The following is a 16576-nucleotide window of genomic DNA, read 5'->3' on the forward strand; positions in this document are numbered from 1 at the left end:
ATGTCTGAAGAGGTGATGGAGCTGTACGCTCTTACATTAATACGATTGATCTTTGTTTTGTTTTTGGAGTTATTTATTCATATTTTAAAAATGATCACTCATAAATACATCTCAGATACTTCAAGCAGCTCCTCCTCCTCTCTCCTAAAAATTCTTGTTAGAGACTAAAGACGTAAAAAGGGGAACAATTATGCCAGAACGCCCAACTCCTCTGTGGAGGGTTGAGTGGATTATAGCAATAATGGGACCATTATGTCCGACCGCAGAAGGTAATACGGGTTATGAACCTCACCGGTCTTGATTTACAGATGGATCTTTTGTTGTATTTATAGCCCAGAGGCTCCAGGTGAGACAAGCAGGCCTCTCCACAGGAGAGCTCAGAAGGCAATTAGAGTGATTCCTTCTTCACGGCGAAGGGAACCACGTGATGTGGCGGTTGACTTGGTCCCATCCCACCCCCCCCCCCCTCTCTCGTGAAAGGAAAACACCTGAGGGGACCGATCTCACCGCGACAACAAAGAGGTTGATGGTTTTTTTAACGATCGGCAATAATGAGCCCCGAATTCAGCCTCCGGACGACGTGGTCTCACAGAAATGGGCGAGTGAGCGTGACCTCGTGGTCTTGGGGTTTACGGCTCTCCGTAAAACTCAAAAAAAGTCTCCAGAATTAAGACTCAGGTGGAAAAAAAACGTCTTCATTCATAATGCGGAATGCATTATTTCTCATAATGGGTGTTAAAGTGTTGTCTTGACACGTTGAAAGCATGCAAGCTGCAGGTAACCCACCGGCATGCTCTCCTCAGGGCCACGGTCCACTCCTTTTGGCCTCCACATAAGACGGCGCTCCCCCTTTTTAAAAAATCTGTTTGAGGTAAGACTCTTTGAAATGTTGTATCAGTTTAACCCCGAGATAAAACAACCTTGAAGCCTTGAAGCCTTGAGGCCTTGAAGCCTTGAAGCCGTTTCAGACGACACCCTTTGTGCAGCTTCTGTGTTTTAAAGTGCAGCTCATGGAAGCAGTCGGGGTATATTCTACATTTTGTCCTTTCTTTTTAAGCTGCTCGTTAAACTGATCTCTATGTTTTTGGCTGCTTGACAGATGGTTCTTCACCTGGCAGGTAAAGGTGTGGAGGAGAAAACAACAAAAAACACGCCACGCAACCCAGAAACTCAACGCTCTTAAGATCGACTTACTCAAAGAAGACATTAAAGCTGCAAACGACCTACAAATCAATATGTAAACGTTCTGTAATGCGGCGATAAATAAGATTACCCCCGTTTTCTCTAACATAACGTCCTGAAACATGACGTCGTATATGAAACCCTTCAGAATGAGGCGACCTGTTCTTTTATCTCAGCTTTGCTCCTGTTGCAGTTTTAAAGGTTCAGCTGAAACAGCTCAAATTACATTTAATGACCTCGCCCACTGCAATCCAGTTCTGTGGCTTTGGGACGGCTACTGTGGAGGAATAATCCTTGAAGCCTCCAACACGCTCGCGAAGCTTCAGATGCATGTTCTCCCGTGTCCTGCTGCTTCTCTGGTGATCCCTGCTTCGCTTCAGTGTGGAGCCTTTAGGGGGATCTATTGACAGAAATGGAATGTAACATGGATGTTTTCTTTTGTGTAGCAAGAACAAAGCGGCAACATGTGGCGCTGAAACATGAAGCTGAAAAACTGCTGTTCCCCAAACGGCCACTTGAGGCTCAAAGAAAGTAGCCAATCCCCATAGAGATGGTGAAATGGCAAACTTTAAAGCATAAATGTTTTGGTCTCTATATGACAACTGTTAACTTTTATATAACTCACCTCCTTAAATTATGTTAACGTCTTAAAATGTTAGGGATACCTGAGGACATGGCGGCTTTGAGTGACAGGTGGTTGCCCTGCTGCTGATTCGTCACTGCCAAGATGGCGACGGCACGGAGCCGCCCACTTTGAGCTTCTTAACGATTCCTTCAGAACCCGATCGGGGAAGTTTCAGTGGGTCGCGATCTGCAACCTCGCTGCTAGATGGCGCCAAATCCTTCGCACCGGACCTTCAAAGTAAGTGTTTCCTGTTTGCGTTAATGTGCACATTGGGAACTGAGATATATATATATATATATATATATATATATATATATATATATATATATATATATATATATCAGTGTTTTTGCGTGCTTGGTGGTACCAGTAAATTATGAGCTTGCTAATCCAGCTGTCTGTTTCAGTTTCAGTTTTCTGTTGCTCCCACCGATGTGCTGTAACGGGTGATGTCATGGCGTCTGGCTGCCTGCAGATTTATGCTCTCGTGCTGCTGTCAGCGAACAAATGTGCTTTGGTTTTCATTTAAAAAAATGAGGGACCGGGCTTGTTTTCCTTTTGGCCCATGCAGTGATTTAAATACTGGGTTGAAATATGACTTCTCACAAGTTTTCGGCCTGTTGTAGTGCTGCGGGATGTTTTCCAATGAATGGTTGCAGGAGTGTGTAAAAACAGCTGAGCCAATAGGAGGATAATTAAGTGTGGTGGAAATGAAATGTTCCGTCACCTTGTGAGAAATCAAAAGTACTTTAAGCACGTTTGGGTACTTTATTACAGGATAAGATACAGAACGATTATAGCAAGTCATCAAACATGAGAGTATTTTGGTGGAAGGAATGCATCAAGCTTACAGCAATTGTGTCATCACGTCTTTTCTATTTCAGTAAGAACTACGAGCTCGGCCATGAATTTTGAGCTTTAATTCCAAGTTGAAATAAACAAGTAAGACACACAAAGTTTCACCAAACCAGCAGAGCTGAGTTGACCAAAGGTCAGAGAGCACGGCCCATTAGCGTCCTCAGAGTTTTTGTGTACTGAAACCAATTAAAGAGGCCTCAAAACCCGGGCTGTATTTATTTATGTATTCCATAAACTTCTCTCAAGGTTGCTTCATTAGATGTTCAGATGTTTAAAAAGTCTCGTCAGGTTTATCCAAATCCTAAAAACCTTTTTTATAGAGACGCTCCGATCCTGTGTGATGAACGGTGTCATGGACATGTGAGTGACACACACACACACACACACACACACACACACACACAGATGCACATATGCACACACATCTACACAAACACACAGACACACACACCTACACACCTACACTTACACACACACACACACCACGCACACACACACAAAGAGGTTCTTACATAATGATTAGACATTTATAAATGATAAGCAGGGCTGGAACAATGTGTCGGGTTTATATATAGAAACATGATCTGCTGCTTAATTCCTTGATTATAGATGCAAATTATTATCACAGACAAGACTGCTGTGAAGATGGCAGAGACACATCTATCCTAAAATGTGTATTTGCATTGTAACAGTTGACACAAACATGTCTCATAAATACACTAAGCGGTTTATCTTAATTCCTTAAGATTTTAAATCCCTGTTAAAATAGTAAAAGACTCACTAATGAACACTCATGTACACGAGGAGTCAACGGGTCAAATGATATCAGGAATGTATTTTAATCTCTCATCATCACACCTGCACAATGCGTGATCAAGTGATATATTATATATATTGAGTTCCTATAACTCAGTAAAAGTACCTAATGTTTAATAACTCATTCAAAGTCTCACCTTCAAAATCTAGAGGCAGCAACATGGACAGTATCAAAAGTAGAAGCACTCGTTTCTGCATAAAAATGTGCCCTGAACGTCACATTATCGTAGCCTACATACATTAAAGGTGCTAAATGTGACATTCAAGTGGTTTAATCTTTAACAATCTATTACATTTTATGTTTATCAAATGCCTTTTAATATAGAATCCTATCTTAATCTGAAAAGTAACCAGTAACTACAGATGTCAGATAATAAAATAGTAATGTATTCTGTATATATATAGGAAAGGTAATAAAATAATTATAAAACAGAAAAACAGAAAGAAAAAGCACACTTAACATGTATGTTTTAAGTTTCTTTATTGAACAATAGTAGCATTCAAAACTGTGCACATTCTTGAGTAAATGTACTTTAGGTTACTTTCCAGACTTTAACAAACAATAGTTCAGAAACATAGACACTTATTTAGAAAAGTAACTCGCAACCTTTTTTCATTTTTCTTAAAAGTGCTAAATTCAAAATTCAAAGCATTCATATATTAAGCGCTGTTTGTGTTATTTGCGTTGTTTGTGTTGTTAGAGCTGTTTGTGTTGTTAGTGTTGTTTGTGTTGTTAGCACTGTTTGTGTTGTTAGCACTGTTTGTGTTGTGTTATTTGCGCTGTTTGTGTTGTTAGAGCTGTTTGTGTTGTTAGTGTTGTTTGTGTTGTTAGCACTGTTTGTGTTGTTAGCACTGTTTGTGTTGTTAGCGCTGTTTGTGTTGTTAGCGCTGTTTGTGTTGTTAGCGCTGTTTTGGGTTGTTAGCACTCTTTGTGTTGTTAACACTGTTTGTGTTGTTAGCGCTGTTTGTGTTATTTGCGCTGTTTGTGTTGTTAGCGTTGTTTGTGTTGTTAGCGCTGTTTGTGTTATTTGCGCTGTTTGTGTTGTTAGCGCTGTTTGTGTTGTTAGCGCTGTTTTGGGTTGTTAGCACTGTTTGTGTTGTTAGCGCTGTTTGTGTTATTTGCGCTGTTCGTGTTGTTAGCGTTGTTTGTGTTGTTAGCACTGTTTGTGTTGTTAGCACTGTTTGTGTTGTTAGCTGTTTATGTTGTTAGCGCTGTTTGTGTTGTTAGCGCTGTTTGTGTTATTTGCGCTGTTTGTGTTGTTAGAGCTGTTTGTGTTGTTAGTGTTGTTTGTGTTGTTAGCACTGTTTGTGTTGTTAGCACTGTTTGTGTTGTGTTATTTGCGCTGTTTGTGTTGTTAGAGCTGTTTGTGTTGTTAGTGTTGTTTGTGTTGTTAGCACTGTTTATGTTGTTAGCACTGTTTGTGTTGTTAGCGCTGTTTGTGTTATTTGCGCTGTTTGTGTTGTTAGCGCTGTTTGTGTTGTTAGCGCTGTTTGTGTTGTTAGCGCTGTTTTGGGTTGTTAGCACTCTTTGTGTTGTTAGCACTGTTTGTGTTGTTAGCGCTGTTTGTGTTATTTGCGCTGTTTGTGTTGTTAGCGTTGTTTGTGTTGTTAGCGCTGTTTGTGTTATTTGCGCTGTTTGTGTTGTTAGCGCTGTTTGTGTTGTTAGTGCTGTTTTGGGTTGTTAGCACTGTTTGTGTTGTTGGCGCTGTTTGTGTTATTTGCGCTGTTCGTGTTGTTAGCGTTGTTTGTGTTGTTAGCGCTGTTTGTGTTATTTGCGCTGTTTGTGTTGTTAGCGCTGTTTGTGTTGTTAGCGCTGTTTTGGGTTGTTAACACTGTTTGTGTTGTTAGCGCTGTTTGTGTTATTTGCGCTGTTCGTGTTGTTAGCGTTGTTTGTGTTGTTAGCGCTGTTTTGGGTTGTTAGCACTGTTTGTGTTGTTAGCGCTGTTTGTGTTATTTGCGCTGTTCGTGTTGTTAGCGTTGTTTGTGTTGTTAGCGCTGTTTGTGTTGTTAGCACTGTTTGTGTTGTTAGCTGTTTATGTTGTTAGCGCTGTTTGTGTTGTTAGTAATGTTTGTGTTGTTAGCGCTGTTTGTGTTGTTAGCACTGTTTGTTAGCTCTGTTTGTGTTGTTAGCACTGTTAGCTTCTAGCTGTCAGCTCAGCCTTCTCCACGAGAGCCTGTCCAGACGATGCATATGCTCTGAATTCTGTATTGAGTATTATAACCATCATTGTATATTCTCAAGCATTCGGCGTATCGGGGGACGTTTTGACGTATGCTGCTAGAAGTGCAGAAATAAACTGAATTGCAACCCAAATGAGTCTTGACGTAACCTTCGCGCGGTCCGATGTAGAAAGTACAACTGGAAAAACTCTGCTCCTGTGATCTTTCAGTAACACCAAAACCAACAGAAGCAGATTTCCTCCATTACGAGCTTACCGGTGAGAGGTTAGCGCTCCGAGAGGATGTGTGGCTACATTTATGTGAGTCCTGGGCTTCCTCAGCACTGGAGAACGGCCTTGAAGGGGCTTTGTGGAAAGGCCTTTTAAAGCAGTAAAGAAATAATGACATCCTCAGAGGGGAAAAAAACACTTAAAAAAGCCAGACATATTGCTACAGACACAAAAGCTCAATTGACAGTATTATGGCGACACTATGCATGTTTCTAGTGAGTTTTAAGCAACCTTAAGTGTACTGAAGCTAATTTTAATTTGGTGGTTAACAGCCGACTTTGGCTATCTGACTCATCTACGAGAGAAAAATGGAGAGAGGTCTTCAGGAGTTTGTTTTCCCAAAGTTTCAATTGGTCTTTCATGTGAGCTACGATAGACCAAGTTGGATATGTAACCGTCGCTGTCTCTAGAGGGCCTAACTCCGGTTCCTGCTGAACTGAGCCAGTGTTTGTTTAACATCGAACTGTTATCAGCTCAGTAGGCACAGGAGGTTGAGCCCAGGTACCTGCACCACCTCGCGTGACGAGAGGTGAGGATAAACACAGGAAGTCTGAACATGCCAGAACAACTCTCACCTCAACGGAGGATGAAGCTTCAACATCTATACCAAAGATTTTCATTATGAAGCTTACATTTTTAGTACGGTAAATACACCATAACTAATCCACATGACACCACATATTCCATTCATTTACATTATATTGGGGGTGGAGGCTGTCTCAATACATACAAAGCTAGATACCACTATAGCCTATATATAAATATATATATATATACGTATAAATATATGTTTATATATATAAAGATACTATATATATACTTATATGTTTATATATATATAAATATATATATATATATATAGTTACTCTATAGATAGATAGATAGATAGATAGATAGATAGATATAACATGCAGTAAATAGCAATACAAAAATGAAATCAATGCAGGAATAACATGTTGTAGAGAAGGCAAGGAAATAAAATTATTCTCAACATAAAAACAGAAATGTAATTGGAATCAAACTAAAGTTTTTAAGAGTCTTTATTGAACAGCAGCATTGTGTGGTCAAGCACCATTTACTAAAGTCTCTTTTACTGTTTCCCGTGCATACCATACATGTGTGTGCACACACACACATTCACATGGACACACACACACACACACACACACACACACACACACAATCAGCGCTTTTCTTTCACGGCCACCCAGACAGCAAATGAGCTCAGGAATCACAATTACATCGCTACTTGTTTTCCAGATGGGACATTTCCTGTACTTCCTTCCTGTATGAATGAGACCCCCCCCCTCCCCTCCTCACCTCCTTCCCTTACCCATCTCTCTTTCTCAGGATCCTCGTCTTCTTCTTCCTCCCTCCGAGTGCATTATGCTGTTTTTCCTCCGTCTGTTGTCAAGAATAGACAACATGGATAATCACAGAAGAAAGAAAGTGTACCATCCTTGAGCTTTTACGGCTATTGTGCTATCCAATATAACATATAAATAGGCCCCTGTATACATGATATGATTACATGAATGAATGCATATATATATATATATATATATATATATATATATATATATATATATATATATATATATATATATATATATATATCTCCTCATTTCTCAAATCAAGCCCGCTTACAATTCTGTATAGTGGGGTTTGGACGGATCGTCCACTAAGAGGAAGATTAAATACAGTAAATACTGAACCCCCGAATGGCTCCTGAAGGCTATCAGTGGTCAGAAGACTAGAGAGGTCCATTTTACACCGTTTAGCATTGTATCAGCACATAAAAAACCTTCCATGTTGACGACGTCTTGAGCTGAAAAGGCTGGAAAAGGCTCGCAAGGAGCGGAACTTAGCCACTGTGAACACAGGTTTACACTGAGCTGTTCACGGAGCGAGCTAAGCCCTGCCCCTCCAGCAAACTCTGGAGGACACCGGCTCTACTTAGTTCCCCCCCGCTGAGACTCAGATGAAAAGATACCACTAGCTAACTAGCCGTTAGCTTAGCTTGTCTTAGCGAGACAGGGAAATGGGGAAACGGCCAGCCGAATAAGCGAATAAGCATATTTTCCCCCCCGCTGAGACACAGATAAAAAGATACCACTAGCTAACTAGCCGTTAGCTTAGCTTGTCTTAGCGAGACAGGGAAATGGGGAAACGGCCGGCCTGCGTCTGTCCAAAGGTAACAACGTCCACCGACCAGTACCTCTCCAGGTATTGTTGTTAGTTCAATGCATTCAATAGTATAATAATAGTATGTTTCTTTATTAGTTAGAATTCATTAGAAGACATAAGGTGCAAAATTGAAAGATGTTGAATTGTTTTAAAACCTCAAATGGCCGTTTTCCCTCTATTTCCAGTGCCGAGCTAAGCTGCTCGCGCTAGCTTTATTTCATGCAGAGTGATCGATCTTGCCATCTAACTCTCGGCCTGAATGCGTATAAAAGGACTTTAAGTGCGACGGTGTCGCCGTCGATCGGGGGTGCGGGTCTCAGCTGTAGCTGGTTGGAAATCCCTGGCAATGTGATTTACATTACGTCACAACAAAATCACTCTGCCAGGAATCCTTCCAGCTAAACCAACCGTTCGGTAGCCTGTGGAAGACGGAGAGGAGGAGGAGGAGGAGGATTGAGAAGCGAGTGACAAGTAGACATCCAGATAATGACATGAAAACAGACGCATGTTGAGGTGAAAGAAGGTTGCAGGTGAGGACAGAGAGAGAGAAAGGCTGCAGCCTGCAGGTGTCTTGTCAGAGCACACATCAGCATTCACTCCCTCGTCACTGTGTGATTATGGAAAATACTCTCCACACACACACACACACACACGCGGGCGCACACGCACGCACGCACCTTTAAATGTTAACACATGCACACCCACACATCACTCATGGTTGTTGGCAGAGTCGGCCATGTTTTCTGTCATTACCGCACCTGGATAAACAGTGTTTTAAATCTATAGGCTGTCATAGAGGATGTAGGTGTGTGTGTGTGTGTGTGTGTGTGTGTGTGTGCGTGCGTGATTGATCAACCAAGCTCAAGCATACGTCTGTGTTGGTTACAGTTTTTGATGACAGGGAGTTACACCCTATACATTTTCTTTGGAAACCGTGCAAACTCAAGAGCGTAGCAGCCCAAATCCCCAACATGGCATTAAATCTGGAAACAAAAATGTCAGTTTAATAGTGAAATATTCCAAGAAAATGATCTCAAATTACCCCAAAAAACTTGTGGGAACCCTTTTCAACGAGGCATTATCCTCAACCAAAGAGGGATATTTCTTCCTTGTTTTATTTGAATATTTCTTTTTTTTAAAGTATTTTTCAAGACAAAAATAAAGGAAAACCTGAATAAATGAAACATAATTTTCATAATAATCTAGCGACCCCCTTAAAGTTCACCTCCTTTAGCACTATAACTCTTTGATGGCTGGATGTATCTGAGGTGCTTTAAGGCTTTTCTTTTGCAGCCCGTAGCTACGTTTGAAAGTCCAGACTTTCCATCTTTTTTACACACTAAAGCCATTTGTTCCTTTATTCGTCACCACAATCTTCCCGTCTGGAGTGTGTTGGTAAAGACGGGAGCAAAAAAAAACAAAAAGCAGCAGCGACGTCATAGAGAAAAAAAAAGAAAAGGCATCCATTATTTAAGTATGCCACTCAAAGGATTATGCACATTTCAAAAAGCAGTTCTTTGTCCCTCTGAGCTCTCGTCATTTTAAGTAAAATAAAAAACCACAGTCTCCTTTTCAAGTATGAGAGGACACAAAGAAGTGGAGCAAATATGATTAGACTACTGCGGCTTTTTGCAAATATTCACCTCAAAAGAGTATTTGTTAGAAGACAAAATAATAATAATAATAATAACCAAGCCACGAGAAGCGGCCTCTCTCTCCCCGTTACATTGATATTCTCAGATAGATGTTTCTTGCTTTAATTGTTTTACTTTAATATGGAGCACAAAGTGGGACTCACATACACATTTATCATCTCGAAATAACCTTTACAACCATAAATCTACCGGCTGGTTCAACACCTTGAGACATAATAATAAAAAAATGTATTATATTGTTACTATTGTACGTATTGTAGACCGATGCCATCATTATATATACACTATGTACCCACAATGCATCTGGGTTGATCCAGCTGGGGACCTTTTTTTCTCTTCCAATGTTTTAATTTTTTTTTAAGGTATCGTAATGTAAAAAAGACAAATAATACCTTTATTTCTGCAAACCAGTGATTTCTTAAAGGAAACAGAATAGCAGAAACAACATCTGTCCATCTGTGAAGCTACTAAAATCAATATTTATATAATAACAATGAATCAAATGATGTTTTTTAAGGCCCGCAACGTTGTTGTTTTGGTTATCTCTCACTGCTCTCATTGTGTTGTTTAACAGGCAGCTATTTTTCAGTAATAAAAAAAACATCTTAACAGCCACCCAGTGGAGCATTTAGCAGCTAAAGAGACAGATATTAACTTCAGGAGACGGGGGAGACCAAAACAGAGCTAAAAGAGTGAATATTGCACCTGAACTAGCAGCTAAAGAGACAGATATTAACCTCAGGAGACGGTGGAGACCAAAACAGAGCTAAAAGAGTGAATATTGCACCTGAACTAGGCAGTTGACCAGAAACACAACTCTACATTAATGATAATGTTGTTCACCAAATCCATTTAAAAGGTGATTTAATATATCAACATTTAGTTTACAGCTTGTTTCCGCTGCCGTTTTCTTTGGTGTAAACCAGGAATAACCATTGAGTTATGGCCATCTGTCTCTTTTGGTTGCAGTGCTGCGGTAGTTTTCTACACTCGCTCAAAACCTTCTAGTCCTCGTTCACATTCATCCGGATCCCAAGCGCTGCTGACGTCGACAGCCCGAAGCCAGTCTGGTGGAGCGCTCCACTCTGACAGCCAGTCCCGGTAATTGAATAGCTCAGAGCTGTCTGTCTCCTCCAACTGATTAACGACGTCCCAGAGCGGTACATTTAAACAGCGATGTGCACTAAACGCATCGCCACCGCACTGCATTAGTGCTGCCGCCAGTCACAAACCTGCACACTGGGACCCGGTGAGCCTCCACTTCCATCCGCAGAACCCATTTTGACACCGACCAATCGGAAAAAAAGACAATTTAAAAAAAACAAACAATGGACATCCAGAAATCACACTCACGTGACACCATTAAAATAAAGTCTTGTATTAAAAGAGAATGAAGCCGGCCTGTGTGCCTTGCTTCTGGGCTATGACAGCTAAATGAGCAACAATAGCCTCGGCCTCGCTCCAGACTGCCCCGGCTACTCAATAACAGCAGGAAGTACGTATGACTAATCCCCTCCACTCACTTTTCTGTTACGCCGCCCTTCATTCTTCACGCAATCGAATGCAAGTGTTAAAAGGCCACGCTGTCCAAGACGACGTATACAGACGACGACTAAAGAGACACTAGATTGACCTTCGCCTCGTGACCGATTTGATGAAAAGTGTAATGACGAAGAGAAACCCTCTGCTCATCGTCCATCAGCCTTCAGAGCTGGAAGGGAGGCGCCTCATAACAATTAGAAGCATTCTTCTTGAGTCAAGCTATGGAAGCTCATAACTTGAGTCCTTATATCCGCGAGTGGCGGTATGTTCTCCAGAGTGACGGCTGTGAAGGGTGCAGAAAATAGAGATTTCCCTTCGGCAGGTAAAAAAAGAAAAGAAAAAAGAAGGGTATGTCTGAGTGCTGCGATGACCTCGTTATCTGACGCACTCCAAAAAGCATCAACAGCTCTGGAAATGCATCAACCCGACATTCAACACAGAGATTTAGGAGCAACGAACACTCTCTGCTCCTCCTCAGCTTTTCCCCTCTCCGGAGAGCTATACCGACCAGGGGGGGGGCTTCTCTTGTGATTACCCCGTGATTTTCTTCTTCTTTTTTTTTTTTTTAACAGCCTAAGCTGTGCTGTGTTTTGGCTAGACACTTTTGGGACTGGTGCCAAAGGGGGGCGCACATGATTGGTCGGAGTCTGTCTGGAGCTTAACTCGTGTTTAGTTTAACCTGCGCAACAAAGAAAAAAGAAAAAAGAAGAGCTGGGATCGGTTTTGCTTCATAATGCTCCAACGGTTTTGAAACCAGGGCCGCGAGTCGACCTCTTGCCCACATCCTAAACGTCGGAGCTCGTGCGGTGGCTCCACAGTGTCCACGTCCATGTGGACAAAGCACCACGTGTTCCCCCAACGTATGGGAGGGCTTCCCAGAGCTGGCTTTGTGCCCGATGTGTGAGACAGTCTGATAAGCAGGAAGGAGGAGGGTGGTGGAGGGGGGGGGGGGGGGGGGGGTACATGGCGTATGAGCAGACAGAGGAGCCTCAGAGATTTAACTTCAGACGGCCTTAAAGTCACAATGCATTGCTCTGAAGGACTACAGGCCGGTGGTTGCACGATGTGCCCCCATAGTTCTGCCACACCCCTTAAAACTCACCCCACTCATTATCTTCCAATCATTACAGCTATTTTAAGCATTCATCCATTACTTTCAACTGTCAATTCGTCACTTTTAGTTATCAATTTTAACTGTTTCCATTGTTTTAAGCCGTTTCAACTAACAGCCAACGAGTTTCTACGCACTCTTTAGAAAAGGAGGCTATAGGTGACTCAATATGGGATTTATTTTCTATACTTTTCAAGTGTACTTTTCTTTCTTCACTACGAAGCATTCTGACAGACTTTAACTAAACAATAACTTAGTGGAGTTATGCTTAAGAGTGTTTCAGGAGAATAAACTGCTAAAAACAAAATGCCCTTTGATCTTTTATGCTTTGAAGGAAACAAACGATTTCCTGCTGTGCTTATTATTAAATATTTTTTAAAAAGTTGACAGACTCGTATTTCCTGACGTTTGCACAGAATGATTTCATAATTAAATACATGTTCTCTGCTTTGAAGGTTCTTCAGATCCAAACCTAGGACATATATCTTTGTCAAGATAAAGGCCTCAATCGTCCACGTATGTGTAAAACGATGTGGAAAAAGTCTCAAAACAAGCCCAATTACAAACCTCAACATTTGTGCCTGTGAAATAAATCAACGGGAATAATTTGGTTGAGGAAACAAATCCCTTCTGCAGAAACTCTCCGCCCACTAAATCTCTTACAGACCGAGGAGGAGGCCTAAAGGAGCCCTTAACTTTATTTACCTCTCAACGTGGTACCGGGGGAACGTCGCCTTTCTAAAAACGCCCCTCTGTGGACTCAAAGTCTGGGAAGAAAAGCCTTTAACTATGAAGACAAATACATCAGCAGAAGAATATTAATACTTGTGGTTCTCAACCTTTTTTCAGTGATGTACCCCCCCCCGTTTCAGCCGAGTACCCCCTAACCAGTGAAAAAAAGATGTAATATAGAATATATACAATTCAGTTTATGAACTTACGCTTATATATTATTGAATATTTATTAAATAACTACTTTTAGTTAAGGATTTTTTAATGGATGCTCATTTAAAATATATATAAATCTCACGTACGCCCTGGAGTGCCTTCAGGTACCCCCATTTGAGAACCGCTGCTATAGAGTATAACCTATTGCACGCTAGTTAGAGGTCCAACTAACAACTGTTTTCATTTTCCTTTCATGATAATAAGTATTGGCAACAACTGGGAATAAAAATCTAAAAATATCCGAAAAAATCCAAAATGTCCAAAAGCTAAATTATTTAATGTGATATTAAAGTAAGAAGAGAAGCAAAGCTTCATGTTTGATATTCCTCAAATATTTGGTAGCTTAATTTTCCTCGACGAATGTGCTTAAACGTTCTCACACATCGTTGACAATAGATTAATCGTTAATAGCCGACTTAAAAAAGGAGCAAAAGGGACAATTTGTCAGTCGCAAACAATTTTTTTTTTTTCTTCTCGATTTTCAAATAATGTACACGTTTACTTTATTTTAATATTTTAAGAAAGAACATTACATGCTCGATAATTTGGTTATATATATATATATATATTATTTTTTCATAAAGCTCAACCAATGTTTAGTTTAAGTATTTCACACATTATTTGTGTCCTTGTTGTGGACGCACAAGCAGACACACACACACACACACACAGGCTGCCGAATAAATGAATAATTCAGAAGGTGATGATGACGTTCAACTGGAGACCGACCTGGAGCCGAGCGGCAGCAGCGGTCATACTTTCCCACGTAAATGAAGGTATAGGGAGAGTTTATGGGGCTGCAATAAAAATAAAAAAAAACCTTTCTGTGAATGCAGCCATCTGTGGAACTTTAAAAGAACTTCCTGTAAACAACAAATGCTCGACCAACACGCCTAGAAGGAGACTTTCATCTTTGTTTGCCTGCACTTCTTCATCCCTTCGCTCAGCTTTCGACCTTTGACCTCCAGCTCTCGTTCTCTTAGTTCGCCCCTTTGTACCTTTCTGGTCTGGTGTCTCTCCGTCTTCTCCCTCACTCTCCATTTCCTCGCCGATTTAATTTAATCCAGGAGAAAGCTTTTTTCGTTTTTTTAAAAATATTTTTTAGATATAAAACTATTGTTTTTATATTTTTAACGTCTTTTTATACTATTTATTCAACAGGATTTGACGGATTAATCTGAGAAAGCGAGTGACGTTTATTTCAATAAAATACTAAATTTGAATTCTTCTTCTTCCAAAAAAAACAGACAAACTATTTATAAGCACCCCATAATCTGTAAAACAGCCTCATAAAATATTTAATGTGGGAGTGTCCCCCCCCCCCCCCTCCCGGTTTCCACTCTGCACACCACATATCAGCCTCAATAAAACTAAATCAGCAGGCCTGGACACTGTCTCGCTACACGTCCACTGATGTGTCGGATTTTATTAGATTCAACGCTGATGTGAAGCAGTCGCACCAAAAGCAGCAGGCGGCTGCCAAATTGCATGAAAAGTATTCTTTCCTGCTGTTTTGACAGTTTTTTTTTCTTTCTTCAAATTAGAAGTCCCCAAAACGGTATCACCATGAGCAATAAAATGTACAAAATATTCATGCTGTAGTTGTGTTGAAACAAATACACACAAATTACAGGCATCGTGTCGGGAGCAATTTGTCACGGTGGCTCCGACCGGTGCTCCGACCGGTCCTTCAGCTTGTTTCAGAAGTCAAACCCAACTGGGGATCGTTCTGTCACACTCGAGCTGGGATGTTTCAGCTTGTTTCAGAAGTTAAAGCGACTCTTTGTTTCAGAAGTTAAAGCGACTCTTTTCAGCTCGTTTCTCGACTCTCCCGGTGACACGCAGACTCCAGCTGGGATGTTTCAGTCGGAGTTGGACCCGTTTGGCTTCAGTTTTTTTCTGGACAGTATCAATGTGATAGTGCTTAAGAAATCCAGCTGGTTAACACAACTGGGCAGCAGTGAATTGGGGGAGTCCATTGTATGTGTGTGTGTGTGTGTTGCCACATGTGTGTCATGGCTAAGTGATGTCAGGTGGAAAAGACCGGCTACTTCCTCCGTCCGTGCCAACCTTTAACGTATGGAGAGAGGAAGGAAGACGGCGGAGGAAAGAAAAAAGAGAGAAAGTGAGAGAAGAGAAAGCCGCATGTTTTCCTTTCAGCAGCAGATCGAGTGCGAGAAAACAAGAGAGTCGTTTATTGATGAGGAAAAGCTGAAGCTGGACAAAGAAATGATGAATGGAGGAGTCAGTTATATTTCCTTTGTTTGCCCCAAAAAAGACCTTCAGCCTTAAAACTGAAGGGCGAACCATCCAAAGCCCGCCACGTAGACTATGGGTCTGATTCATATTTACTCAGCTGTCACCAACAAACATCAAAATGGGACCTTTTCTTACGTGAGAAATGGGAAATTTGCAGCAAATTTCCCAAAATTTCTGATCGCTGATAATGTACATTTATGCTTTCTTCGCTTAAAGCTTTAATTTATATCGAGCCCTGATTGTCCCAGGCATGTGTTTCCTTACACACACAAAAAACAAGCACATTTTGACAAGCGTAGAGATCGAATATTCAGATTGCGTCTTGAAATTCAGAAGAACGTAAAAAAATGCAAAATAAATAAATAAAATACACGTAAATACAATTTTAAAGCAGCACGACTCACCAAAAAGTCCACTCTCTCACGCTCACCCCCGCACGCAGACTTCACTCACCTCACTGACACTTTCACTGAAGCAGAAAAATGAAGAAAAACCTGATGCGAGAGATCCAAAAGAGTCACCGAGTGCAACGAAAACGGAGCAGAGTTTTAAAAACAAAAAGAAGCCTCCGAGCTCCCAAGTCCGAAGCTCAAACTGTTTCTCTCCCGGCTTCGCTCCACCTCCTTCAAAAAACTCCTCTTTAAGTCGAAAGGGTGTGGACTGAGTCGAAGCTATGACTCCACACATCATTCACCACACCCAGAAAGAGAGAGAGAGAGAGAGAGCAGAAGAGGAAACACTCAAGTTGTCCTTAAATAGCAAGAGAGGAGGAGTGAGGAGGCTCCTGAAGTAACCAGAGGTTGTTGTGACGCAGACGCCATGTTTATGTCGTCTCCCTGTCCTTGTCTTTAGGACGGCGGGTGGGCGTACCGGTGGGCACTGAGCTTAAACACGGGATTACCGAGATCAAAAGGGATCCCGTTTTTTTTCGTGCCTCCGCACA

This window comes from Cyclopterus lumpus, chromosome 17 (genome assembly GCF_009769545.1).
Source record: "Cyclopterus lumpus isolate fCycLum1 chromosome 17, fCycLum1.pri, whole genome shotgun sequence".
Taxonomy (NCBI): domain Eukaryota; kingdom Metazoa; phylum Chordata; class Actinopteri; order Perciformes; family Cyclopteridae; genus Cyclopterus; species Cyclopterus lumpus.